We start from the raw sequence: 26,475 nt of genomic DNA, 5'->3' as shown, positions 1-26,475 counted from the left end.
GAGTGGGGGTCTTGGGGGAGGGGGCAGAGCTAGTGTGGGGCATCCACCCGCGAAACCAGAAGTCAGCACCTATGCTACTGCCTCTTGAGGGGGTGGACTAACTACAGCTCTGGAAAAACCCCTTCTGTCACTGTAGCAACAGTGGTGTAGCTAGGGTTGCAGCCGAGGAGGAGCGGCAGAGAAAAAAGGTGCTGGTCCTTTGGTGGCATTTCGGCGGCCCTGTGCATGCGCCGAAATGCCGCCAAAAGACGGAGCGGCACATGCGCAGGGCCGCCTCGCTTCCCCATCTGGAGCGCTGTCCGGGGCACCGAGACCCTCGGCCACGTTCTCAGGGCCAGAGTCCTGGCCGGAGCGCTGGGATCCCGCGGCCCCGCTGCACCGGCTGGAGCGCTGGGAGCCTGTGGCCCCGTTCTGCCGGCTGCCCAGAGCGCCGGGAGCCAGCAGGCCAGTCCGTGGCCCCGTTTGTGGCTGCCTGGCGTGGCGGGAACCAGCCCGCGGCCCCGTTCCGCCGGCTGCCTGGAGCGCCAGGAGCCAGCAGGCCAGCCCGTGAAAAAAAAAAAAGAAAAACCTGGAAGCAGCCGAGGAGGAGGGGGTGCCCAGGTGGGTGTGGGGTCAGTGCACCGCTGCTGTTGCTACTCACTTCATCAACAACAAAAGAAGTCTCCTTCCCCGACTGGAACTCATCCATCTTTCCTGCGGCTCGGACCGCAGCCGCTCACGCCGCCAGCCAGTAGCAAACGCCCCGTCCCCGTCCCCTGATAATGGCGGAGGAGTTATCAGGGGACGGGGACGGGGCGTTCGCTACAGGCTGGCGCTGTGAGTGGCTGCGGTCCGAGCCGCAGGAAAGATGGATGAGTTCCAGTCGGGGAAGGAGACTTCTTTTGTTGTTGATGAAGTGAGTAGCCAGAGGGAGGAGACAGCGGAAGGACCCGGAAGCGGCGCTGAGTGAGGTCCGGAAGCGGAAGGACCCAGAAGTGGCGCCGAGTAAGTATGAAAATTAAAAAGGCGCCACTTTTGGGGATTGTGGTCAGGGGAAGCGGCCACTTCACCTGAACCCCCCTAGCCACGCTACTGTATAGCAAGTGTCTATGCTACAGCAGTGTAGCTGCAGTGCTTGTAGAGAAGGCATAGGCTGATAGCTCTGAGACTTCTCCAATTTATGCATATGGCTGGGCAAATTCCAAGAACGGGAGAAACACACAGGTTGGCACAAACCCATCCTGGGTCCCCCACCTCCATTCTTGTGCTGAGCAGAGCTTGGGATGAGCTGATACTCAAGCCCAGCTGGTCTAATCATGGTGAAAAATGTAGGCAGCTTGGCTCAGAGCTGAGCTGAAAACCTAGAAAGTCTTTAGTCTGAGGCAATTGCTGCCAGATGTGTGGTGCTTAGTGTCCCAGCCTCTGAAGTTTGTGGGATATGTCTGCACTTAAAATGCTACAGCAACACAGCTGCAGCGCTTCAGTGTTGATACTACCTATGCCGACGGGAGGGATTCTCTTGTCCCCTCTCACCTCCCCGAGAGGCAACAGCTTGGTGGACAGAAGAATTCTTCCATTGACCTAGCACTGTGTATTCGGGGATTTACTTCGGCTTAATTTAGTCACTCAGGGGTGTGGGTTCTTCATACCCCTGAGTTGACGTAGTTATGCTGACCTAATTTTCTAGTGTAGACCAGGCCTTGGGGGGGTGGATTTTTCACACTCCTGAGAGATGTAGCTATGTCAAAGCAAGTTTTCTGTGTAAATCAGTTCTAGAGCTGGTCATGCTAACAGCAGCAGCAACCAATTCATTCAAGGCACGTAACCCTTTCTGTTCACAAATTATCCATGACGAGGCTTAAGTTTGTAGCCTTTTTATTATTTTAAAATCATTTAACTAATTGTTTATGCAAATCAGTTTCAAACTAATAGGTTGCTCGCAAGCTCTTTTACCATTATTACTGCATCGAATGTCGATTTATTCATAACTTGCTCTCTGCACTGTGTGATTGTTCACCCAGGTCATGTGGTATGTTATTGCTCCCTGGTTGGGTAACTCCCCAGTCCACAAAGAGCTTTGCAGGTGGCTACCTGAGCACGTCTGTTGCAAATACACGCTTGCATGAGTATTTGAAACACTTTTGGCAAGTGCTTTAGTGAATGAAAATTCACTCACATGAATGTCTGTGGAGGACAACCAATAAAGGGGTTCCAAATGCCATCCATCAAAATAAATTCTCAAGTCTTACTCTCAGGCATGTTCCCAAATGCATTCTGTATTATTGGTGCTGACCTAGTGAGAACCAGGCAGGGCACATTCCTCCCCTGCCCTTTTCTCTTCTCGATCCCACTTTCCTTTGGGTTGGACAATATAGATTTACCCAGTTTGACACCATGTTGTGGAGAGTCCTTGCTGCCCTGGAATCCAGTGTCCTGGACATCCACAGTGTGTTAATTTTTGTTATAACACAGGTGTTCCTCTCAAGCTCCTTTCTCATTCCTTCAGCAAGAGCAGCTGCTTTGTGCTCTGCTTTCTCTGCACATCTGTGAAGAATATCACTTGGGCAGATGCCTGTGCCGTTCCCAGTAAAGGGACTGCCTCTCCCATGAAGTTTGCACAGCGCACATGTCATTGCCATTTCTGTTACCGTTATTTAATATTTATATTGTGGTAGCACCCAAAGGCCCCAATCAGGATTGTGCAAGGAGCTGTACAAATACATAGAAAGACATAGGCCATGCCCCAAAGCATTTACAATCTACAGCCTCCATTCACCAAGGTACTTAAGCACCTGCCTACCTTGAAACATGTGAGTATCACATTGACTTCAGTGGGACTACCCATGTGCTTAAACACATGCTTAAACACCTTGCTGAACTAGGGCTTGAGAGGGCAAGTAACATGGGTCAGGAGAGAGGGGGCCAATAAATACATACAGTTTATATATGCCTGGATACATTTGCTTTCTGGACATTATTATAACTAGATAAAGTCAATGGAGGCTATTCCCATCTGCCTCTCACGACAGCCACCACTGACTATCTGATTTCATTGTTGCAGGGGTCATGTCAGAGATGGGTCTTGAGGAGGGATCTGAAGACCCAGAGGGAACTGCAATGAACTGTCCCAAGGAATGGAGTATTCATGAAGTCGGTGAGCCTGAAGCCTCGCTGCAGAACTGGCTTTATGTTAATTTTTGATTTGAGAGCTGGAGGACTAGGGGCTGAGTACAGGCTTCCCACCAAACATGCTATTTGCACGCACTGTGAACTGCCACCATTGGCCACTTCTCTTCCAACCTGGTTTTGCCCATGGAAGTAAACCTTGCCTACCTAACACAGTCTCACCTCCCAGGTGACTAGGGATCTCCTTAAATCAAGACACTGAGACTCGACAGCAAGCTGTATAAGTGAAGAGATTCAAAGGTAATAACAGCACCTAGCTCTTACATCAAGCTTTTCAGCCCTACGTCCCTGTAGTGAGGCTGAGTGGCCTCCCTCCGAGCAGGAGAGCGAGGCACTATTACACGCCCCTTGGAGGGCAGGGCCTAGATCACCCCGCCCCCCTTGCCGGAAGGACCAGGGCGGGACCAGAAGTATAAAAGGCCGGCCCTACAGTTCAGTTGGGGGAGAGCCTGCTCCGGAGGAGGACGCTCGGCCTGTTGTCCAGAGGCCCCGAGAGGAACAGGCGAGGGGCTGTTCCCGATCCCCAGACGTGGTCGACAATTGGCCCGGAGTACCTGGTGCGGTTTACCCTGAAGAGCTGGAAGAGGCCTGGAGACCGCAGGTACCAAACCCCAGGGAGGCAGAAAGTAGCCCAGGGGCAGCCACGGAGGGGCAGTTGGCTGTGGAGCCCGGCGTGGCTCAGTTGGCGTGCTGCGGCTGGATCCCCACCGACACAGGGGCAGCCAATCCTGCCCTTGCCAGAGCCCTAGGCTGGGAGGCAGTGGAGTAGGGTGGGCCCGCATCCCCCTGCCACCCAACCCCAGGTGTCTGACCCCCTACACGGTGCAAGGAGGCTCTAGCCCAGGACCAGAGCTCCCTTACCACTCTCCTTTAAAGACTGATTGTTTGCTGGCAGCCTGAGCTCCACTCAGGCTAAAGCCAGCCCCTTAGAGACTGTGTTTCAGGGCTGCCTACTTGAGCTTCTTAAGCCCAGGCTAAAGCCTGGTAGGGACTTTTAATCGCGCAGCCCTATTGGGAGGCTCTTGCAGGTCTGACAAACTCTGGCCCCGACCCGACAGGACGAGCCTAAGTGGCCTCCCTCCGACCAGGAGAGCGAGGCACCATTACAGTCCCCAAGCACTTTACAAATGGGGTTAGCCTTATTCTCAGCATTTTACAGATGGGGAAATCGAGGTACAGGGAACGATGTGACTTGCTCAAAGTCACTCAGCAGAGCCGGGACTAGAACCCAGGTGTCCTGAGTCCCAGTCTAGTGGGGCCAAATTCCGATCTCCCCTATGCCAGTACAAACTAGGAATAATTCCAGCGGAGTTATCCCAGTGTGAGAGAAGAACTATTCCCCTTTTCTGCTCTGCTTGTATCCACACTGTACTAACTAAACGCCCACAGTTCAGAGCCAGCCTGCGCTGGGTTGACTCTAAAACTTGGAGTGGATTCCTTTGACGGTAGGGAACACAGACTCCTTTTTGGTTGTTTAAAGTCCTGGTTGGAGTACAGAGGAGAGATCTCCAGGACATTATGTGTAGTATTCTTTTCCTTTAATCTTATCAAGTGCCAATCTAATTAAGGGGTTGGTATGTCTCATCCCAAACCAACATTGGCAGGTCTTGTAGAGCAAACTCTCCAGTGTGTGTGTGTGTCTGTGTGTCTGTGTGCATGAGTTTTAAAGAGTCCTCTCTGAAATAACTGCTTACATTTTAGATTGGCTTTCTGCAGTGCTGGTCCATCTCCATTTCCTGGTTGAAAGGAAGAGTTGGTGTCACTCCTCTGATCACACCACCAGCAGGACAGAGCAGACAGTATCCCTGTTGCTTGGCTGGGACACCCTGCACAAGGTAAAAGAAATTGTTCTTGACTTCCCCTATCCCTATAAAGAGGCCAGGAGGGTGGACAAGTGACTGATGCAGAGATTCCATGCCAGAGGGAGAGGGGCTGTGTGTCTGGAGTAGCCAGAGCAGGTGGCTGAGGGAATTGCTTAGGCAAGGCAAGAAGAGCTGAGGAGGGAAGGACGAGGATGACTGGTTGGGCAACTGCTTTTAGAGCCGCTCAAACCAGGGAGATGGCGTCTAATCCCCTGAATGACCCTGGGATGGGCTGATTGGCAGGAGCCTGTCAGCAGAAGCAGTTTGCCCTCATACCTGCTCCACCTCTCTCCTTACATGTGAGGTTGGTGGTAGGAGAAGAGCTGGTAAGGAGGAATGATGCCGCTCCTGGGCAGGGAAAGGAGATGATCAGCATCCGGGGAGAAAGCCAGGCAGTGCCCTAAGGGAGGCCAGGCTGGCGAGCAGAGACATGACGCTCACCTGCCTACTCCCGGCGGGAAGCCCCGGAGAACTCCTACTGGTTTGTGAGTGTTTGGGGAGAGAACCGGAGGAGTGGGGCCAGTGAGTCTCTGACAGGCTGCACAGCTCGGAGTCTCATCCTCTCTGGGCCTACCTCAGCTCAGATCAAGTGCCGTTCCCTCAGATGCCCTGTGGGGGAGCCAGGGCCTCAGATCCAGCCTTCTGCTTCAACAGCAAATGCTGCATATTAAGGTTTAGCATTTGGCTGGCAGAGGCTGGGCCTTACCAGCACATCTGTGGGCTCTTCTCCCCTTTCCCATTCTCCGCACAGGCAGGCAGAGGGTTTCCTATCTTCAGCCTGGCCAGCTCCTTATATCAGCTCTGGCACTGGCATCTGTCTCCTTTGCCCAGTGGCCAAGAATGGCCTGTTGTCTCTCCTGCACTCCCCTGACCCCATGTAGTCTCTCATCTGATTTAATAAAACACTTATTTATATAGATGGGCCCTTCTGGGCATGAATTGTCATTCAACATAGCTCAGTAGAAAGGGACTAGCACAGCTCTCCTTTAAAGAAGGAGGCACTAAGGAGGTTCTCATAGACTTTTGACTCTATGTAGTGGTGTGTGTTCCAGTGTGGTTCGGCTCTGAAAATAGCACTTAAAACAGCATCCTGGGGCTCCATGTTTGTGTCTCAGTGACTCCAGATCAGAGGTGTTGCGCTCACCTGGGGAAAGATTTTCCCCCCTTGCTATCAGCTCTGCAAACTCAACCTGAGATCTTAGTGCGAAGCCCAGTTCTTTCCTTCTTGGGTATCATCAGCAGTTATAAAGTGTCTCAAAGCCCTGATATGCCCTCAGCAGCACCAGTCCAGTCCCATTGCCTCCAGTGGGTTTGCCCAGGTGTAACTGATTGGAACTAAGCCAACCATTCTGTTGACGATGCACCAGAAAGAATCGAATCCAGGTCAATTTTGGCCACGTCTATTGCAGGGCAAGAGCTGTTACGTGTATTTTTGTCACTAATTTGAGCCCATACAGCTCTTCATTCACACAAGGAGCAGTTCTGCTAAGTAAGAAGATGTCCTTTTTACAGGCATTTTCTGAGTAGAATCATATGTTCACTCCCTAGAGTGCATCTGTGTCTCTGAAAATACCATCCTTAATGAGGAGGAGGCACTTGCTTACAATTCCTTTGAGAGACATCCCAGCATTCCCAGTAGATACCAATTGTTGCAGGTGATGAAAACGGAAAAACCAGGACTTCTGGCTATCCCCACTGGGAGAAACATTGGATTTGTAATATCAGACAACTGGTCCTTTACATCCACCAGTCCTGCCTCTGGCAGTGGCCAATACATGATGCTTCAGGGAAAAGCAATTCTCACCCTCTCCTCCTCCAATACAAAATCAAACCAACAGCCAACAATGCCATTGGCTACCTGCAATGCTGTACAGTGGGGCACACTCCTTCTCAACCCCTGCAGTGATCAGTTTATGTCCCAAAGCCCGAGATGTGTCCACTGTCACAAAACAGGAGTGACAATCCAGAGCAGGGGAAGGCTACTGAACAGAGAACTGCCCTCTTGTGTGCTCCATGCTGGGCATTGCATCGTCCACAAGGCCACGAGAACTACACCCACCTTGAGCACCACATCCTCTGAGGGCCCCTGGGATCTGGAGAGCACCACTCCAACCATGGGGCATGCACGTGCCCAGAGCCAGCACTAGCTACAGTGCCTGCATTGTTGACCTCACCCCCCACCTCCTCTCCAGCTATGCTACAGCCAGCCCAATGGGATTGCTCCAGCCCCAGTGTCTTTGGGGAACCCTTTGCATCCCATTCATCCACCCCTCTTCTTACCATGGACCTGTCTGCTCCCTGCCTGTTAGAACAATGAGCCCTGGCTTGCTCTCCCTCCCCACCCCCATCCCATGTGTCCATGTCTTTGAATCCTTTTCTCTCCAGGCTACTTCCATAGAACACGTGTTTTTCCAGCGGAGTCCGAGCCCCACAACGTGATGAGCGTTGATTTGATCAGATGTGAGCTCAAAGCTCATTAGCAACTTGTCAATATTGGTAATGAGAAACTGTATGGGGCAAGTCATAGGGAGGAGGGCATGTGGCAGGAGGGGCTCAAAGCTCTCCTGTCAGCACCAGGACTTTCCAGTATGTGATCCTCTGGCCTGGAGTTCCCTTGAGCTGCTTCGAGGGTTGCAGCCATCGTTAAGGACCTTGAGCAAGAAGCTCCATGAGGTTTCTCTTCTGGTATGTGAGTCCCAGCAACCTCCTGGTGTGGTGATGGCCTATAGTAGGGGTGCAAACCTCTGGGATCTGGCAGCAAAGAGGGCATTTTAGCAGAGAAGAGGGAACAGCTGCCTGTCCAAGATGAGCTAAAGAGCAGTAAAACAAATCTGGGCTGGGGCCATGTGGGCCCAGTGCTGCCGGGTACTGAGCAGCCTTAACTCTTGTTGAACTTGATGGGAGCTGAAAGCACTCTGCACCCACGGGACCAGGAAGGAAGGGACAGACTCTGGTTTCCAACAGTGTTCAGTCGACTTTTCCTCACCCATTTGTCATTCTGACTGTGAGTGTTCCCTGGGGAAAGGAAGGAGGCAACCAGCTGGTCTCACTGGAAAGAAAGCACTCTCCCAAACTGATATCACCCCGTCGCCCCAATCGTCCTCGGCGAACGGCAGCTGAAGGCAGTGAGAAAAAAAAATCCCTGCTGTAGAGAAGAACTATAATGAAAAGGATACCTGGCGAGAAGTGGGATAATACAGCAGAAGGGTTGGGAGCGGGGAGCTGGGCAGAGAGAAGGGGCAAATATTTGGAAAGGTTTGGTGGGAGATCTAGGGTCCTTATTCAGGGATTAGGGTCCAGGCCTTTCCTCAGCTGTTTCTCAACTGTAGCATTTCTCTTTGGGCCTTGGCTACGTTCTGCCCTTTGAGAAAGCCCAGGAGCTCACTCAGCATGATGTAAGAGCTAGGTTCTGTTATTACCTTTGAATCTCACTCAGCATGGGGCTCAGACCATGGCCTGTCACTTCCTGCCAATGCTGCAGCATCGATGACCAGTAGGCGCTCGGGGTCCCAGATCCCCGCCCTCCTGTGCCTTTTCCTCAACTGCCTTTACCACCATTTTCTTGTCCCTCTTCCAGGACCTTTCTCACGAGCAGCTCCTCATTCAGGAAGTAGAGAAGCTCCTAGGCTTGGGGGTTGTGGAGGAATTCCTCAGGAAATGGAAGGAAGATGATTCTACTTCCACTACTTCCTAATCCCGAAGGCCAAAGGAGGCCTCGGGCCCATCCTGGACCTGTGTGGCCTCAACAAGTCTTTCAAGAAGTTGAAGTTCCATATGGGCTCCCTGGCCTCCATCATCCCCTCCCTGGATCCGGGGGACTGGTATGCCGCTCTCGACTTAAAGGACGCTTACTTTCATGTCTCCATATTCCCAGGCCACAGGCACTTCCCGCACTTCATAGTGGCCGGGTGTTACTTCCAGTTCATGGTGTTACCCTTTGGCCTGTCCTTAGTCCCCGGGGTGTTCCTGAAATGTGTGGTGCCGGTAGCAACTTCCTTGAGATGTCAGGGGGTCCAGATCTTCCTGTATCTCGACAACTGGCTCATCAAGGGCAGGTCTCTGGGGTAGGTCCAATGGAGCCTTGACCTGGTGCGATCCATCTCCGATGATCTGGGCTTGTTAATAAACATAGAAAAGTCCACGTTAACGCCAGTCCAACACATATTGTTTATCGGAGCAGTTCTCGACTCCACGCGAGGCAGGGCTTTCCTTCCAGAGGCATGCTTCCAGGCCATGTCAGACTTGATTGCCCATATTTAGAGCCATCCGCTTACCACAGCCCACATGTGCCTGAAACTGATGGGCCACATGGGCATGTGCACATGCGTGGTCCACCATGCCCATCTTCATCTACAACCTCTGCAGGTATGGCTGGCTTCAGTCTATATTCCCAGCACACACGCCCTGGACTAAGTGGTCACGGTGCCGAGCCACGTCCTTTCATCCTTGGACTGGTGGCTGGATCGGGAGTTGGTGTTGCAGAGGGTTCCCTTTGTGTCCCCATCTCCGTCGCTTACCTTGGTTTCAGATGCATCAGACCTGGGCTGGGGAGCCCATCTGGGTGAGCTCAGCAGCCAGGGCCGCTGGCTTCACAGCGATCTGGCCCTTCATATCAGCATCAGGGAGCTGAAAGTGGTTTGCCTGGCCTGCCAGGCATTCTTGCCCTATCTGAAGGGCAGGGTGATGCAGGTCCTGAGGGACAATACAGTCGCAATGTACTACATCAACAGGCAGGGCGGAGCCAGGTCTTCGGCCCTTTGTCAGGAAGCTCTCAGCCTCTGGGACTTGTGTGCGACATGCCATTCATCTGGTAGCCACCCACCTGCCTGGAGCCAAGAACTTCCTGGCAGATTGCCTCAGCAGGACTTTCTCGTCTCGCCACGAATGGTTGCTTCATCCAGAGGTGGTGAGTCTGATCTTCTGCAGGTGGGAGATTCCCCAGGTGGACCTATTCGCATTCAGACAGAACTGGAAGTGCCACGTGTTCTGTTCTGTGCAGGGCAGGTACAAGGGCTCTCTGTCGGACATCTTCGACCGGATCTGCTTCACAGAACTACGGCAACCTGCTGCACCCAAACCTGGAGTCGCTGCACTTGATGGCTTGGCTGCTGCATGGCTAAGTGTGGATGAATGGGGGTGTTCCGCTGGTGTCCAGCAGGTCTTGCTGGGCAGCAGAAAACCATCCACCAGGGCTAAATATGTGGCAAAGTGGAAGCGGTTCACGTGTTGGGCTACGGACCAACACATTTGTGCAGATGAGGCCCCACTGCAGGACATCCTGGACTATTTACTGCACCAGAGACTGTCGCTATCTTCGATCAAGGTACACTTGGCGACCATTTTGGCTTTCCACCCTCTGCTTCGAGGCAGGTCAGTCTTCACCCATCCCATGACGGGGAGCTTCCTGAAGGGGTTGTAGCTCCTTTACCCGCATGTACGAGACCCGGTTCCCCCCTTGGGACCTGAATCTTGTGCTATCCAGGCTCATGTGCCCCCAACTTCGAACCCGTGGCTTCCTGCCCACTCCTGCTTCTCTCCTGGAAGGTCTCTTTCTTGATTATTATAACATTGGAGCCGCCCTAGACGCATAGGTGCCACTTTTCCTATCACCGGTGGGTGCTCGGCCACCTCCGGCCCCGCCCTGAGTCCACCCCTGCCCCGCCCCCATTCCATCCCCCATTGGACTCCTTCCCCAAATCCCCTCCCGGGCTCTACAGGTACCGCTAAGGCAAAAATCGCTGACATCCGCGCACATGGGCGCATGCACACCTAGAATGGGATGGACATGAGCAACACATCTCGAAGAACAACAGTTATGAAAGGTAGGTAATCATTTTTTTCTCTTGTTATTGAGGGAGACTTAGGTCAAAGGAGTGTGTTTACATTCTGCTCCTATGACATGCTATGATGTAAAAAGCTTTGTTGCCTAGTGGGTCCAAAAATAGTAATTCAGGACTCCTGGCAATGTCTGGAAATAGGACAATAGGATTTTCCATATTTGTTTAGACACTTGATCCATCAAATTCACTATCCTGCCTCTGAGAGTGACCAGTATCAGATATGTTACTTTAGAGGAAGGTAACCACCCTGTAATTCACCTGGTCAATTGTACAATATTGCGCACTCTGAGGGAATTCTTCCTGATCCCCATAAATGTTTTGATCAATGTATCTCCCCACAGCATTTACTTTGATTGCTTTTCCCTTTCTTGGAATTATTGGTCATAAAATTATATCCGGACATTTTAAAAAGGTTTTGTCATCAGTGACAGGGAGACTATTGGGAATAAGAGGATGGGGATGAGGTGGGTCTAGTCAAAGGGAGGTGGAGATGAAGGTGGGGCCAAGATTCCGTTTCAGCTGACGAATCAGTTTGCTTCCATCTTTTAAGAAACAGCCCTTCCATGGTGCAGCTAGTTCTCAGTTGGAGTTTCCCTGGACTACGCTGGGAATTGCCCTGAGCTGAGGCTTCTGACACAACAATACAAATGTGTCCAGTTGGGTGGCTGAGTCCCTTCCAGGCTCATTTCACCTGTGTGTCCTGTAACAGCTTCTTACAGTCTGTGTTCTGTTTTCCCTCCCAGTTTCCCCTGCTCTGTTGGGCCATGGAGAGTAAAGCAGCTGTGGAGGCTGAGCCCAATGTGGGCATGGTGCTGCTCGAAAAGGAGAAGCTGGAAATGGAGCCAAGAGGCCAGTGGAATAATAAAATGGAGTTTATGCTCTCCATGGCTGGGGAGATCATCGGCCTGGGCAACGTCTGGAGATTCCCTTATCTCTGTTACAAAAATTGAGGTGGTAAGTGCATAACAGGCCAGTCTGTGTGAGATGTTGGCCCAGGAATATGAGCACCAGAGCAGGCACTTTCATCCGTTCATATATACACACCCATACATAGAGAGCACGCCCACCCCCCGTATCTCCAGTGAAGCAATCACACAGTGAGGTAAGCTGAGCTGTGGGAGACAAATCTCACTCCAGAACTGGATGCTCAGAGAAGCTCTGCCAGATGGAGAGGAGAAATCCACCTTTCAGTAGGCTCCCTGTTTTAATAATGGATGAACCTCTAGGTTTGCCATTTGTAGAGGCAGCCAACAGGTGAGATGCTTATCTAAAATACAGCTGAATTGTCAGAACCTTTGGGGGCTCCCACCGCCAGGGCACCCACCCTGTCAGTTCCCTGACCCAACAGTACCTGGGACCCTTCCTTTCCAGCCCCCGTGCATTTCCCCCCTCTTCCCAGCTATTCCCAAGAGCTCTCTGATCACAGCTGATTTTCTGGCAGGGGAAAATACTTTGTTGATGTTATCTCCTTCAGGGCCTGGGCTCCTCCTCAAGGGCACTTGGGCAACTGCCCCCCTATCTTGTATGTTCTGTGACCCAGGTGATGCTCCAGTCCCCACTAAACCCACCCTTCAGGCCTGACTGGCCCATGACTGTAGCCTTTCTCACAGTACTTTGGTATTTCTGGTAATCCCTGACAGGACACTTATCCAAACAGAGTTGTGTTGTCCCCAGTGAACTCTAAAGCTGTGTAAAGTCACTGGATTTTCAAAGCCAAAGAGCAAGGCACTTGTCCCAGGGGTAAAGATGAATTTGAGGAGCTTCAGGAGGGTGTGCCTGGGAGGATGAGAAAGGAAAGGACACTTCTACCTCTTCCCTAGTAATAGATCTATAAGTAGCCAACCCCTGGCCAGGGGAAACATTCCCACAGAAAGATTCCATCCCCCTTCAGTGCTGCTTCTTGTGTGACTTGCTTAATTCCTTAGTCCAGTAAAACTGCAGTAAGATCTTTTACATGATTAAAAATGAGATTTTCTAGTGACCGTAAAATGAAAGAGAGGTGGGAGGGAGGGGAAGATAATCAAACATCACCAATTTTTTTATAAAAATGGTTGGACTTTGGTTTATTGAGGAAAACTAAAATAATATAGTCCTGTAAGGTATTGAGAACACACCTTGTGCTCCCATTCCACGGTCAGGTCCTGAGATAATGTTCACAGTCATATATACCACTCCCCCTTTGACTTCCCATTCAGTAAAGGCCAGATCACAGTGACCTTGAATTTGGGTCTCTTCTGCCAGGTGAAGCAGGAGTATAAGGATTGATAATCCTTGCAGTCTCTATTCTGACCAATGTAACTGAAAAGGCTACTTGCATACTTTCTGTTGCATTAAAAATTACTAAATTATTTCCCTCAATGATTATTTTTAATGTAGCTGTAACATATCAGGCTGTGATCTTGTTAGATCTCTCAAAGTGACCACAGCTAGGTCTGGGCAAAACTTGGCTGGGAGACTACCACAGAAAATTCAAGATGCTGCAGAAAGTGGTTTTCATGTTCTAGTACAAAGCACCCTTCCCGTTGAGACCCAATGGCTCAGAACTGTGTTGGGGGGTCAGCTGATCACTTGTACAGTCATGAAAGCGTTCATGTCATTTTTTGCAAAAATAGATGTTAACCCTGGTATTCTGGCTAGAACTTTGGGAACTTCAGAACAGAAAGAAGCTTTATAAATGTAAGGTGGCACTCTTGTAAATGATTATTGATTACATTGATCAGCCACTAGGACGATCAGAATCAGAAAACAGGGTATGGGATCTCCCTAAGGATTCATCTAATCAATACTGGATAATACTGTTGTCTCAGAAGAACTCTGACTGAAGGTCTTTTATGTGGCTGTGAAAGGAGCAGCTGCCTTTAGCTGAATACGTACAGGATCTATGTTTCCTACTTCATGAACTTGGACTGATCCCGTCTAGATGTGAAGGGTCTGCTGGCCCTATGTCCCCTGCAACTATAATACTTCTGTGTTTAGGGAACATTTTGATGTTGCTCTTTATTTTAACATTATTGGCATAAGAACAAGGAGAAATGTTCTTTATTTAGACCCAATTGTTAATTATCCTTCATGGGAAGGAATGTGGGTCTGCATGACTGATTCTGGCAAGGGAGAAACAGATCTAAGAACAACCAGATTTGCTTTCGAGAGAAGGAGCCCAAATCTTTCTTCCAAACATCTGTGTTTTTATCAGAGGACTGGGGCAAAGGATGGGAATATATTCACTTATCATTTGTTCCTTGTGTCTGATGAGGCCCTGAGGGCTGTTGTTTCAACCAGGAGGAGAATGGCATTTGCCTGCCTTATGTCTGCCGTTACACTGGGGTGGGTGGGTTCTGAAGTGTGGAGTTCAGCTGCTCTCTTTGGAAAGGCAAATTAGGAGATGGGAGAAGGAAAGGCTGGAGACTAAACCAAGATCCTGGCAGCAGATTAGAAGCAACTGCAGAGACCTCTCCTGTGACTGCTGGGTAAGGAGGACCCAGTTTGGATACAATAAGATTTCCTCTTACCTTCCCAAACCTTTGCTCAAACCGGTTTTAAGGACTGAAAAGTGTAGTCAACGTTTATTTTCTGTGGCTTTTTTTGTCTTCTTGCCATTCTGCTCTTCCAGGTTCTGGCCAGGACCAGACACGGCAGTGCTGAAATAGCATGAGGACGGGGGTGCTTGTGGTATTTCCAGGACAAGAAGAAGAAAGCCAAGAGGCTGTTCTCTTGCAACATCTGCACAGTTTTGCAGGCCCACCGGGTCCATTTAGTTCAGATAGACATTTACATTCAAGGGTGTTTACCTGAGCCTTGATGGTACATCTCGCTTGTTAGTGTACCTGGTAATGGATGATTATGATAATGTCGAGTAGTAAAGATTCCTCCATTTGCTACCCACTCTCTCTCTCTCTCTCTCTCTCTGCAGGTGCTTTCTTTATCCCCTACCTCATCTTCCTCTTCACCTGTGGGATCCCAGTGTTCTTCCTGGAGACAGCGCTAGGACAGTACACCAGCCAGGGAGGGGTCACCGCCTGGAGGAAGATCTGCCCTCTCTTTGAAGGTGAGTCAATGAATGGGTTTCTCGGGTCCACGATGGAATTTCTGGGTCTCATGGGTTTTTGTGTGAAAAATTTCAAAAAGTCTAGTTCTTGTGCTGAAGCAGAACAAAAACAAATGATAAAACCTGGAATTTTTTGTGAAATGGAATTCTTGTTTTCTGGACAGCTCTACTTTAAAACCACAGAGAATTAACCTCACAACTATCCTGAAGTTTTATGATCTCCATTTTACAGAGGGGGAAACTGAGACACAGAATGATTAAGTGATTTGCTCAGAGTGGCATGTGCTGATATTGGCAGAGCCAGGATTAGAAGCTACCTCCTAGAATCATAGAAGATTAGGGTTGGAAGAGACCTCAGGAGGTCATCTAGTTCAACCCCCTGCTCTAAACAGGACCAACCACAACTAAATCATCCCAGCCAGGGCTTTGTCAAGCTGGGCTTTAAAAACCAATAAGGATGGAGATTCCTGACCCTATGCTTTTGCTCTGGCCCCATTGTTTGGGCGTGGGATATAATTAGCAGTGAAAACCCTTTTTATTTCTGATTTCTCCACCATGATGAACCACATCTGGATCTCCCACCCTCAACCTAAGTCTTACAGGATTCTTTGGTGAACCAAATTGCTCATTAATCTGCCCTGCCCGCAGCTCCAGTGGGATGTGGCTTATGGCACTATTTGAAGCTAAAGTCTGATATATTTGGGGCTTGCCTGGGGGGCCATTTCCTAACCCCTGTCACTTTCCCTCTTAGGAATTGGATACGCCTCACAAGTCATCGAATCCTATCTGAATATCTACTACATCATCATCCTATCTTGGGCTATCTTCTACCTGTTCAGCTCCTTTACTGCTGTGCTTCCCTGGGCCACCTGTAATAATCCTTGGAACTCAGGTACAACTTCAGCTAGTCTGCTTCTGGAAAGAGGATCAGGGTTTGAAAACTTTCCATCAAAACTGCTTTTTGACAGAAAATTGGGTATTTGATTAAACACATTTTTTGCACTGTTTGCTTTATGTGGAAAATTTTGAATTTTCATTGAAATATTCAGCTGAAAACGAAAATATTTTGATTTCAAAATGCAGTTGTGGGCCAAATGGGTGTTGTTTGGTTTCCTCATGTGCAGGGCTGGATTTACATCTTGCATGCCCCTAGGCAGGGTCCACACACCTTCCCTGGTGTCTGGGCAGCTGCGGGGCCCCCTGGCTCCGAGCTCCCCACCCCCGCCCGCAGGGGCTCGGAGCTCCAGAGTCTCCTGCCACCCGTGACTTGGTGCTTCTGGGCCCCCCGCTGCCTACGGAGGCTGGGAGCAGCGGGGCCTTCCCCCCACGGCAGCCGGGAGCAGCAGAGTTCCACCACCATTTGTGGCAGCTCGGAGATCCGGGGGCCCCGTTGCCAGGCAGCATCCGGGAGCTGTGGGGTGATCCCCAGCCACCGGCAGCAGCTGGGAGCTGTGGCAGATTAGCCACTGGGCCAACAGGGCCCATGCCCAGGGGTCCTGGTCAACTGGGGACCCTGGAAAAATGGGCACTCCGGTGCCCTTACCTGTTCCACTGCCCGCCCTGGCGCTCCTGCCCAGGAGCAGGGTCAGGGCACAGGGGCTTGCCCCACTGCCCCCACCCACTCGGCGCTCTTGATGGGGAGCGAGAGAAGCCCCCCACACCCTGACCCCTCTGCCCAGAAGGAGTGCGGGCCGGGGCAGGAGGCGGGGCAAGCCCCCGTGCTCTGACCCCATTTCCCCAGGAGGAGTGCAGGGTGGGGATGAGAGGGACTGCAGGTGTAAGGGGTGGGGAGTGTCCCCCACTTGCTCTGGCCCAGAGCCCCACAAACCCCTTATCCGCCTCTGGCCGGGAGCACCAGGGGTCCCCGCTGCCTAGCGGCAGACGGGAACTGTGGGGTACCCTCACAGTGGCTCGGAGCTCCTTACCATTGCGGGCAGTGGGGGTACTGCCACTTTTAACTTTTAGGCATCCCGCCACCCAACCCCCTCCACCCACAGACCCCGCACTGTCCCAACACACACATATCTCCCACCCGCCCCCCCACTGCCCAGCGCCCTCCACAACCCCCCACCACCCAAAGCCTCTCCACAACGCCCCCAGAGACCTACTCTTCCCCCTGACTGCACTCACCAGCCCCACTGGGAGATGACTGTGTCTGCTAGCTGAGCGAGGAGCGATCCAGCAGGGCTGCATGGGGCTGTCTCTCACTCAGCCGACTCTGGCCCCACCCCTGCTGGGACCTGGGAGTGACAAAAATTGAATTTTTAGGCGCCCGTAGTCATGCCTACTGTGCCCAATGGGAAATCCAGCCTTGCTCATGTGTCCATTCTTCTTTATGGGCTGGGCTCCCCAGCTAGACTACTTCTCCCATGATGCACCATGGCAGGATGCAACAGCCTCCTGACACCATGAGGAGAGACCATGGTGCATCATGGGTTAGGTAGTCTGACCAGGGAACTCAGCTCATAGCGGGAGCATGTGACATCCAAACTACAACTCTATGGCAGCATTTCTGAATCAAAATGTTTTGGTTTTCGATTTTTCACGGGAAATTCAAAATTTTCAGCAGCAAAAAAAAGCCCATTTTCAGACCAGCTTTAGTCTGGAGTCCTCACCCCACTCTAAGCCATGGAAGGAGCTTTTCACTGGAGCTGGCATTGCCCTTATCTAGTGTAACAGGGTACAGCACAACCCACTCACTACACCTCAGACCGTCAAGCATCTGGGCCAGCCTCTGTCACAGCAGAGAACTGTTTGAGTCCTTGGCTTTCTCAGGCCAGGTCTGTGCTAGGAGTGCACTGTCGAGATAGCTGCACCATGTACTGTACAGGTAAAGCACATCTCGTGTGGTTGCAGCTTATACTGGCAAAATTGTGCTTTTTCCAGTATAGCTTATGCCAGCTCCACCCCTCCCCCCCCGCCCTCATTCCCTGAGTAAAAGAAGCTTTCCTGGCAAAACTCTTAAAGTCTCAAATCAAGGTTGGATGTTTTTCTGAAAGATTTGCTCTGGGGATTATTTTGGGGAAGGTCTATGGCCTGTGTCATCCAGGAGGCCAGACTGGATGGTTGCAGTGGTCTCTCCTGGCCGTGGAATCTGTGGATCTATGAAAGTTCCCCTCTCCACGGTCAGTCGACTCACAGTCTTCCCTGGCCATACCCCTGACAGGGGTCACTGCCTTCCCCAAAGGGAGATCCAACTCCTCCAGCTCCAGAAGCAGAGCTTTATTTGTGGGGAAAGCCAGGGAAATTCCTCTCTGAGTGATCTCTTAACATTAAGTGACTTCCCAGCCTGGGTAACCGTAGTCGCTGCCCCACAGTACCCTGCATTCCATAGCCATCTGGGTTCTATTCAGTAGGGAGCCTCCACTTCCCCCATCCCTCTGGCTGTTCCTGGACTAGGATTCTGGCAGGGGTGGGGGGAGAGTGATGTTTTACAGGGCAGCGTGAAGTGTGTTTGTGCAGCTGCAGTGAACAGGTTGGAGGCGGGAGGGAGCACAAAGGCTGAGAAACATGAGAATTCTCCAGGCTCACTGACTTGCTTCTTCCTTTGTAGATCGCTGCGTGGACTTTCTGAATCACTCTAACATGGAGAACTGGACAGCGCCTGCTAATGCCACCTCCCCAGTAACTGAGTTCTGGGAGTACGTACCCCGGTTTCACACTCTTCTCTCCTCAAGCGGTCACAGCAATGTGAATACTCCAAATGGAGTCTCTGTAAGGACAAAAAAGATGTGCAAGTGCCACATCTCGGAGCCCAGACCTATGACACATCACACATCATGGGGCACATGAGCACACTCACCGCACATGAAACTTGCATGCTGACTGGGCACACTGACTGACAGAAAGCCATGGGCACATGGGCACTCCCAAGACACACGCTGCCTCACCCCATGCACCACACAGCCCCAGAGGTCAGACATAGACCGTTACCGAGAACACATGCACATACGCACACGGGCACATTCTTTCTGACATGGCAGATGCACTCAGCACCCGCAGGTTGTGGATACACAGGGCCTGAACACACGTTGGCAGGGCCGCCCTGACAGACACCCAGCGGGCACGCATGTACGCACACCAAGTGTGATGATCTATCTAGAGTAGGAGGCCAGGTGGAAGGGGGCTGGAAGAGATTCTGCAAAGAAGCTCTGCGGTGAAGCAGGAAGAGACAAAGTAGCTTTCCCCCTTATTCTAATTGAGTTCCTTGTTCAGTGTTCGAGGAAAGCAACTTTTTCTGTGATTCTTTACTGCTGGGTACCTAATGCACCCCGTGAAACCACCCAGAGGGCAAACAGACGTAGCACCCGGGAGGAGTCCAGAAAGGAGAAATGCTGCAGAATACACTGTAGGGAATCATCCAGCACTGGCCCTCAGGGGGCGTGAACAATATGGGAGTTGTAATTGTAAGGACTCGCACTCACAACCGTGCCCCCTCCCAATCTAGGGAAGTCACGGGAAGCAAGTGGGAATCAAGGGCTCAATCACAATAGCACGTTTTCATCCATCACTTTCAAAGTGCTTTGCAAAGGTGATCAGTATCCATTATCCCACTTAGCCTGTCTGGGTATGTCTACACAGCAACTAGACACTCACGGCTGGCCTGTGCCAGGCAACTCAGGCTTGCGGGGCTGCTTCATTGCTGTGTAGACGTCCAGGCTTGGGCTGGAGCCTGGGTTCTAGAACCCTGCCGGGTGGGAGGGTCCCTGATTCTGGGCTCCAGCCCGAGCTCAGGAATCTACTTTGCAGTGAAACAGCCCCACAGCCCAACCCCCACGAGCCGGAGTCAGCTGGCACGGGCCAGCTGCGGGTTTTACTTTGCTGTGTCTCAGCTTCCCCATTGGTGAAGTGACTTGTCGAATGCCACAGGATGAGCCAGAGGAAGAGTTGGAACTTCAGTGTCAGGCTCCTGTGCCCTGGGATCCATCCACCAATAGCTACAAAAACCATTGTGATTTCAGTACAACATTGCCGGCTACAAGGGAGCCCCTAGAGTTCTGGGCGGTGAGGTTTGGCCGGGAGTACATAGAGTTGTCATAGATATTAGGGTAGTGAGAGGCTGCAGGGGAACTGTCTGGACATGGTGGTCAGTTCTCACATGGTCCCTGTTACACTATGTCTACACTATGAACGGGGCTGTGTGGTCCCAGCTCTTGTAGCTATACTGATGCCAGCTCTCATCTGAGCTAGTGTGCATAAAACAGTAGAAATAGTAGTGTAGCCATGGTAGCATGGGCAGAGACAGTACCATACTAGATGCCTTGAGTACAACCCTCCTGAACTCCATGGGTACATAGTGGGGGCTGGTAGCACAAGCAACCCCTGCCCATGTTACCAGGGCTACACTGCTATTGTCAGTGTGCTAACTCAGGTGAGTGTGAGGGAGAGTATGGCTGGGTGAAGTGGGACTCCTCCCATCTCATTGTGTAGACATAGCCTTAGGGAGCCTGGGTGCTGAGGGGAACCTGTAGGGATGAATGAGGGCCATAACCATAAGGGTTCCTGGAGAGAGCCATAGAACATGGCATGGTTGAAGGAAACAAAGTAGCCAGCAGGTGATTAGGAGCCATTGATGATACCGGACGGCTGCAGGGGAGGCTGCTGATGCAGTGTGGCCTGTGAAGTAGGTAAAGGGATGGCAGTTAGCTCAGTGGTTTGTGCATTGGCCTGCTAAAGCCAGGGTTATGAGCTCAATCCTTGAGGGAGCCACTTAGGGATCTGGGGCAAAATCAGTACTTGGTCCTGCTAGTGAAGGCAGGGGTCTGGACTTGATGACCTTTCAAGGTTTCTTCCAGTTCTAGGAGATGGGATATCTCCATTAATTTATTTAAAGTGATGTGAGATCAGGAGTAACTGTGCTGTGAATGGTTGGGGGCTGCAGTGGGGCTATTGAGGGCTTTGGGAGAGTTGGAGAGCCCAGGCTGACTATAGGGTGAGGTGGAACTGCAGGGGCAAGGCTGTGAGGGGATCCCAAAGACCTAAGGCATTGTGGTGACCAAGAATACAGTATTGCTGTCAGGGCTAGGTGGAGTGGAAGGAGGAGTGATGGGGGAGATTGGGCAGCTGCGCTATGGGATGTGTATGAAAACTCTGGGCGGGGGGCTGCTGGAAGAGTCAAGTCTGGGATGTTAACCTTTCTCTCTCCTCCTGCACTGGCAGGAAGCGAGCTCTGGGGCTCACAGACGGTATTCACAATCTGGGCACTGTGCGCTGGGAGCTGGCTCTCTGCCTCCTGCTCGCCTGGGTCATCTGCTACTTCTGCATCTGGAAAGGAGTCAAGTCCACAGGCAAAGTAAGAGCAAATTCTGTCCCCTTAGTCCCTAAACCTCCTCCTAGCTGCCATTATATCTCTTTCCCCCTTCCTAGCCTTCTCCATTATACAGAGAGAGAAGAAAGGAGGCAGGGAACACACAAGACATAGGGCCATACTCGGATTGGCACGGGTGGGTGCAACTGCATTGAAGTCGCAGCTGCTTATGGTGGGTCTGAATTTAGTCCATTATGAGACGAGCAAAGAAAGTCAGTCAATCAGAGGGGAGACAAGAGAAAGATCTTAGAAGAAATGGTGAAGTCCTAGCCCAGCATGGTCCACTGTAATGGGGAAACCTTGTGAAAGACGCTGCTTCACCATTAGCAACACACAATCATCCAGTTGCTGCTGATGCACAGTCCCCATGTGGTCTGGTGGCTTTTGCAACATTAGCCTGTTTTAGTGTCAAATCTCCAATCACCAATAATAATTAAACACCAGAGCAGAATGACTATCCCACTAGAAATAATCTCCTTGGGGGTTTATCACGGTTACCTCCCACTTTCTCATTATTTGTAATTGCTCAGTTTGGGGGTTTTCTGTCTTTTTTCTTTAACTCAATGGATTGCTCACAAATAGGGCACTGCTGTGAGCATTCCACACTCGATCCTGAAAATTTGAGCTGGGCTGGCTGGTTGTGATTGCATAAGTCACATGTTATTGTTTCTATTCCTGGATTGGATGAGCAAAACATATTTCACATGGGAGGCTTAAAGAAGCCACTCAGGCTTCAATGGTGCAGGGCTGGAGTATAACCCCCTGAGCAGCGGTGATGGGGGTTATACTACTCAGGGTTGGTCTTGCACATTTCTAGAGGACCTGTGACAATTGCTGAGGGGTGAGTGGCCAATTTCTTCAATCCCCTTCTTCCATAAAAGATGTTTCCCACTATTTGCTCTCTCTCCATCCATGAAGCTCCCATCACTCTCACCTTTTCCTGGTACAGGTATTGGGACGCATCCTTCACAATAGACACATCTCTTTAGTTCTGCGTCAATGACCTGCTGAGTCCACAGGGCTGTCTTCATCTCCCATATTTACAACCTTTTTACTATTGTTCTCCTTGGCTCAACTCTCAGATGGGAATGTGTGAAGCCTGCAAGACTCTTTGCCTTTAATGGAAATGTACGGAGTTGCTCTCTCCTGCTTGCTGCATATGTGTGGAGACACAGGGGACTCAATTAAAATCCATGTCTCCTCCCCACTCTTCTCTCTTTGCACTTCAGAAAACAATCAAATACTGAAGTGTAAACATGCGGATTTAAAAAGATACTTTAAAATGATGTTGAAAAATTGGAAAGGATTTAGAAGAGCTACAGGAATGATCGGATGCCTGGAAAATCTGTCTTACAGTTAAAGCCGACCTGGAAATGGTTTTCCTGTCCTGTGGAAACTTTTGAGATTTCAAAAAATGTTACCCATCCTGAATCAGGACAAAAGGTCAAAATATTAAAAATTTTTAGAAACTGAAAATAAAAAAAAAATCAATTTGGGTCAATTGAAGTGTCTAGTTTCAATAATTTTGCAATGTTTCATTTCTATTACAAGTTTTTAACTTTTTTTTTTTTTTTTTTACTTCCATTATTTTAGTTTTCTAAACCTAAAATTGTTTTGAACTGGTAAGCCAGAATTTGTCATGCTGGCAATTTTAAAACTTTATATACAAAACATTTTGAGTACCGATTTGTGGAAACTGATCCTTTCCCATGAAAAGTTTTGGTTTTGACAAATCCACATATTTTGATCGGCAAAAATAGTATGATCAAAATTTTTCCAACCATATCTACTGACAGTGAGAGACTAAAAAAATCTCAATCTATTTATCTTAACAAAGAGAATGTATTTACATGGGCAGAATATTTCTGACAGTAGATGGCTCCTTAATCTAGCAAAGTCATAACAAGATCCCATGGTTGGCGGCTGAAGTTTGACCAGTTCAGACTAGAAATAAGGTGCAAATGTTTAACAGTGAGAGTAATTAACCATAGGAGCAATTTACCTAGGAATGTGGTGGATTCTCCATCATTCCAAGTCTTTAAATCAAGCCTAGATGTTTTTCTACAATAGATGTTCTAGCTCAGTCAGAAGTTATGGGCTTAACGCAGAAATTGCTGTGTGAAATTCTATGGCCTGTGCTACCCATGAGGTCAGATTAGATGATCATAATGGTCTTTTCTGCTTTACAATCTACTAATCTGATGAGATGCTGTCAAGTAATTTAACTGTTGTGCTCTGTTTCTTACTGCCAGAAAAAGTTGTGCTTTGACATATTGTGAACAAGCCGTAGAGAGTTCACAGTATCTCTTAAGAAGAACATACTTTGGTTTAATATTTGCAGTGGTGTAAGATTATTTTCAGAGATCATCTACAGAACTTTGTTGTCAACAGAAAGTCAACTCTTGACTGAAAGTTAATTTTTAATAGTCAATACTTAAAGGCCTGTTACCAGATACTAGAGCTGGGAGAATAATTCATATGAAAAGTCTGAATGAGTGGTTTTTAAAACCAGTTCACTTTGGCCACATTTGTGTTCCTTTTGTGTTTACTTTCCTCATACTTCGAATAAATCTGGTTTACTAGCATAAATGTTCACAAAAAGTGAATTTCAGAGGCAGATTTCAGTGCCAGTAGTGCTTATGTGCTCCTACAGTCAGGGAACAGAAACAGCACGATCTCACTTATTTGACCAATAACAGTCAAATAACAAAGTTTGATGTTTGAATATTTGCGATCAATCCATAGTGTGAACAAAAATTCAAAAGGATATTATTTGAATGAATCTGAATAATGAATACATTTAGGGAAATTGCAGCTCGCTCACTGATATTCAATTCCATAAGCAGAACAAGGGGCTTGACAAATGATTCATTCTGCCTAAACCGTTCCTTAAACCAATGCATTTCATTTCCCACACAAAAGAGAGGACAGGAGGGCTTTACAAAAACTGTGGTCAAGGCTTTCAAAAATACGTCAAGATTTTGGAGGCTTTCCGATTAAAGTTGAGATGCCTTAAGGAGGCTAGATTTTTCAGTGTGGTGAACAATCACTCTTTGAAAATTGCTGCCTTGTCCCACTCAAATTCACTGCTCACTTTTGTAAATCTTGGCCATGAATAGAAATATTTTCATGACCTTTAATTAGAATTCAGTGAAAGCAGAGGCTTTGGGGATTTAAAGACTCAGGTGTTGTTAATAATAGAGTTAGGGGATTTGCTTTGGATGTATAATCTAGGGTGACAACATCCCCTTTTTATCCTTCTCTCTGCTTCCAGGTTGTTTACTTCACTGCCACATTTCCCTACTTGATGCTTTTTGTCTTGCTGATTCGAGGGGTCACCCTGCCTGGTGCTGCTGAGGGGATCATGTTCTACCTGAAGCCAGACATTTCCAGGCTTGCAGACACCCAGGCGAGTGAATACAGCCTGATACTGTGAGGTGTGAAGAGACTCCAACAAAGTGGTGATGGGAAAAGCAGGGGTTCAGCACCCCACAGGATCAGGCCTTAATTGGCTGCTATCTAGATCAGGTTGGACTTCCCTCCCCTAAGAGACCGACAAAATACTGAGGCCTCTTTAAAAGGGTTGATGGGGGAATCTCAGCCCAGCACAAATATAGCCTTTTTGTCAGGGTATTTTAAACATATGGATGTGTTAGGACATTGCCATTTAGGGACTTGGCAAATGCAGAAGCATCTATGAAATATTCAGTGTACAACAGATGGTTTTGTTGAGCCTTAAGTGAAATGACGTTGAACAAAAGGAGAAAAAACCCTCCTGCTTCATGCTCTCTGGGCCAGCTTGAGCTTTTCTTGGAAGAGGCTGGAGCTTCCTCAGGGAGACGAGCTTCCTAGTATAAGACAAACTGCAGTAGGTGCGTAGGTAACTATTGCAGCTACAAATGGTCAGTTTTTGTAAACAGGAGCCCCTTTATTCTGAGATTCGGCATTTCTGGCATTTGCTGTGAAATCAGCACCTTCTTGAAGAATTCTGCTCCAGAATCTCGGCTTTAATTTAAAAAACATTATGTTTCTAGCCCTTATCCGTATGGGGGGAAAAAGCTTGAAACTGTGTAACTTGCATTCAGTGTTAGTTCCCTGAGTTTGCAGATCTCCAAACTATTGTTCCATGCATTCCAATGGGGTGTTAATTCTGAGACCGAATGGAGGGTATTTAAACCTTAATTATTTCACTGCTGATTACTGTAGCAGAAGCAATCATCTAATGTGCTTTTCCCACAATCTCAAACTGTCTCCCTCATCTTCCCAGATGGCAAAAGACCCAACTGCTCCCTACCCAGCTGCTAACACCTCCAGCTTCCCCCGATGACTTTCAGATGCAGTTATGTCTTGTCAACACAAAAATTGGTGACATGTTGAAAGCATGGAGGCAGCGTAAATTAAATGGAATTTTAATATGAAAATAAACAACACAGGGGCTGAGTGTTTTATTCATGTTCAGTTAATCCATTATAACCTCCATTTTCTAATTTAAATGAAGTTGATATGGAATTTCTGGTCTGCCATGTGGGAGAGCTGCAGGAACCAGACACCTTGCTGCAGAATTTGAGTCCAGCTTGTGGAGAAGGTTGCACTTTGATTATAATGGGGTGGTGGCGGGGAGGGACAAAGGGGGCAAGGTTCCTTGGTGCATCTGTAGGTCTGGATTCATGAGGGATCTCAGTTAATTCAAACAGCAGTGGCTGGCTGCGTGTATTTGAAGGCCTGCCAATTTGCAGCCACTTGGAAGCCTGCTGGGCACCGTTTAGGGTATAGCAAGGATACTGGACAAGGTGTTCCTTCCTGGCTGTTAACTTGCTACTAATATCCTTCCCTGGCTGTGTGGAAGATTCTGAGCACTGCAGCCCATCTTTTGTGGCTCTGTATACTAGCATCACACTGTGTGAGAGAAAGTGCTATCAATACAGTGAAGTGGAGGAGGAGCCAGCGGCTGAAGGCTGAAATAAACAACAAACTCTGCAGCTCTGGATGGGTGCCGGGATGAGTTAATGGTGGTGATGAGATACTATGAACCCAACATCTCCTGGCTGCTCCCGTTGTCCTGATCTTCATCCACTCTCATGTGTAGGGAATACCAGGTGGGGTGGTGTTATCTAAAGGTTTTTTTGGCACTTGTATGGGATGGCTTTGTGAGATACTCATGGTTTTTTCACTCCAAGCAGCTACATGATCTCCAACTTGTGCTGGTACAGTCTTTATACCATGCCACATCCCCATGCACCCTCTCTGTACATTCTC

General features: G+C 49.4%; 1 pseudogene; it reads left to right on the top strand.

Annotated features, from left to right (window-relative positions):
- Positions 1–10,700: 10,700 nt before the first annotated feature.
- Positions 10,701–26,475, top strand: part of LOC128840631 (sodium- and chloride-dependent betaine transporter-like) — a 68,270-nt pseudogene continuing 52,495 nt past the window's right edge.

The sequence above is a fragment of the Malaclemys terrapin genome, chromosome 1, assembly GCF_027887155.1.
Source record: "Malaclemys terrapin pileata isolate rMalTer1 chromosome 1, rMalTer1.hap1, whole genome shotgun sequence".
In the NCBI taxonomy this organism is placed as follows: domain Eukaryota; kingdom Metazoa; phylum Chordata; order Testudines; family Emydidae; genus Malaclemys; species Malaclemys terrapin.
The sequence above is the reverse complement of the archived record's forward strand: the minus strand, read 5'-3'. Positions and strand labels throughout refer to the sequence as shown.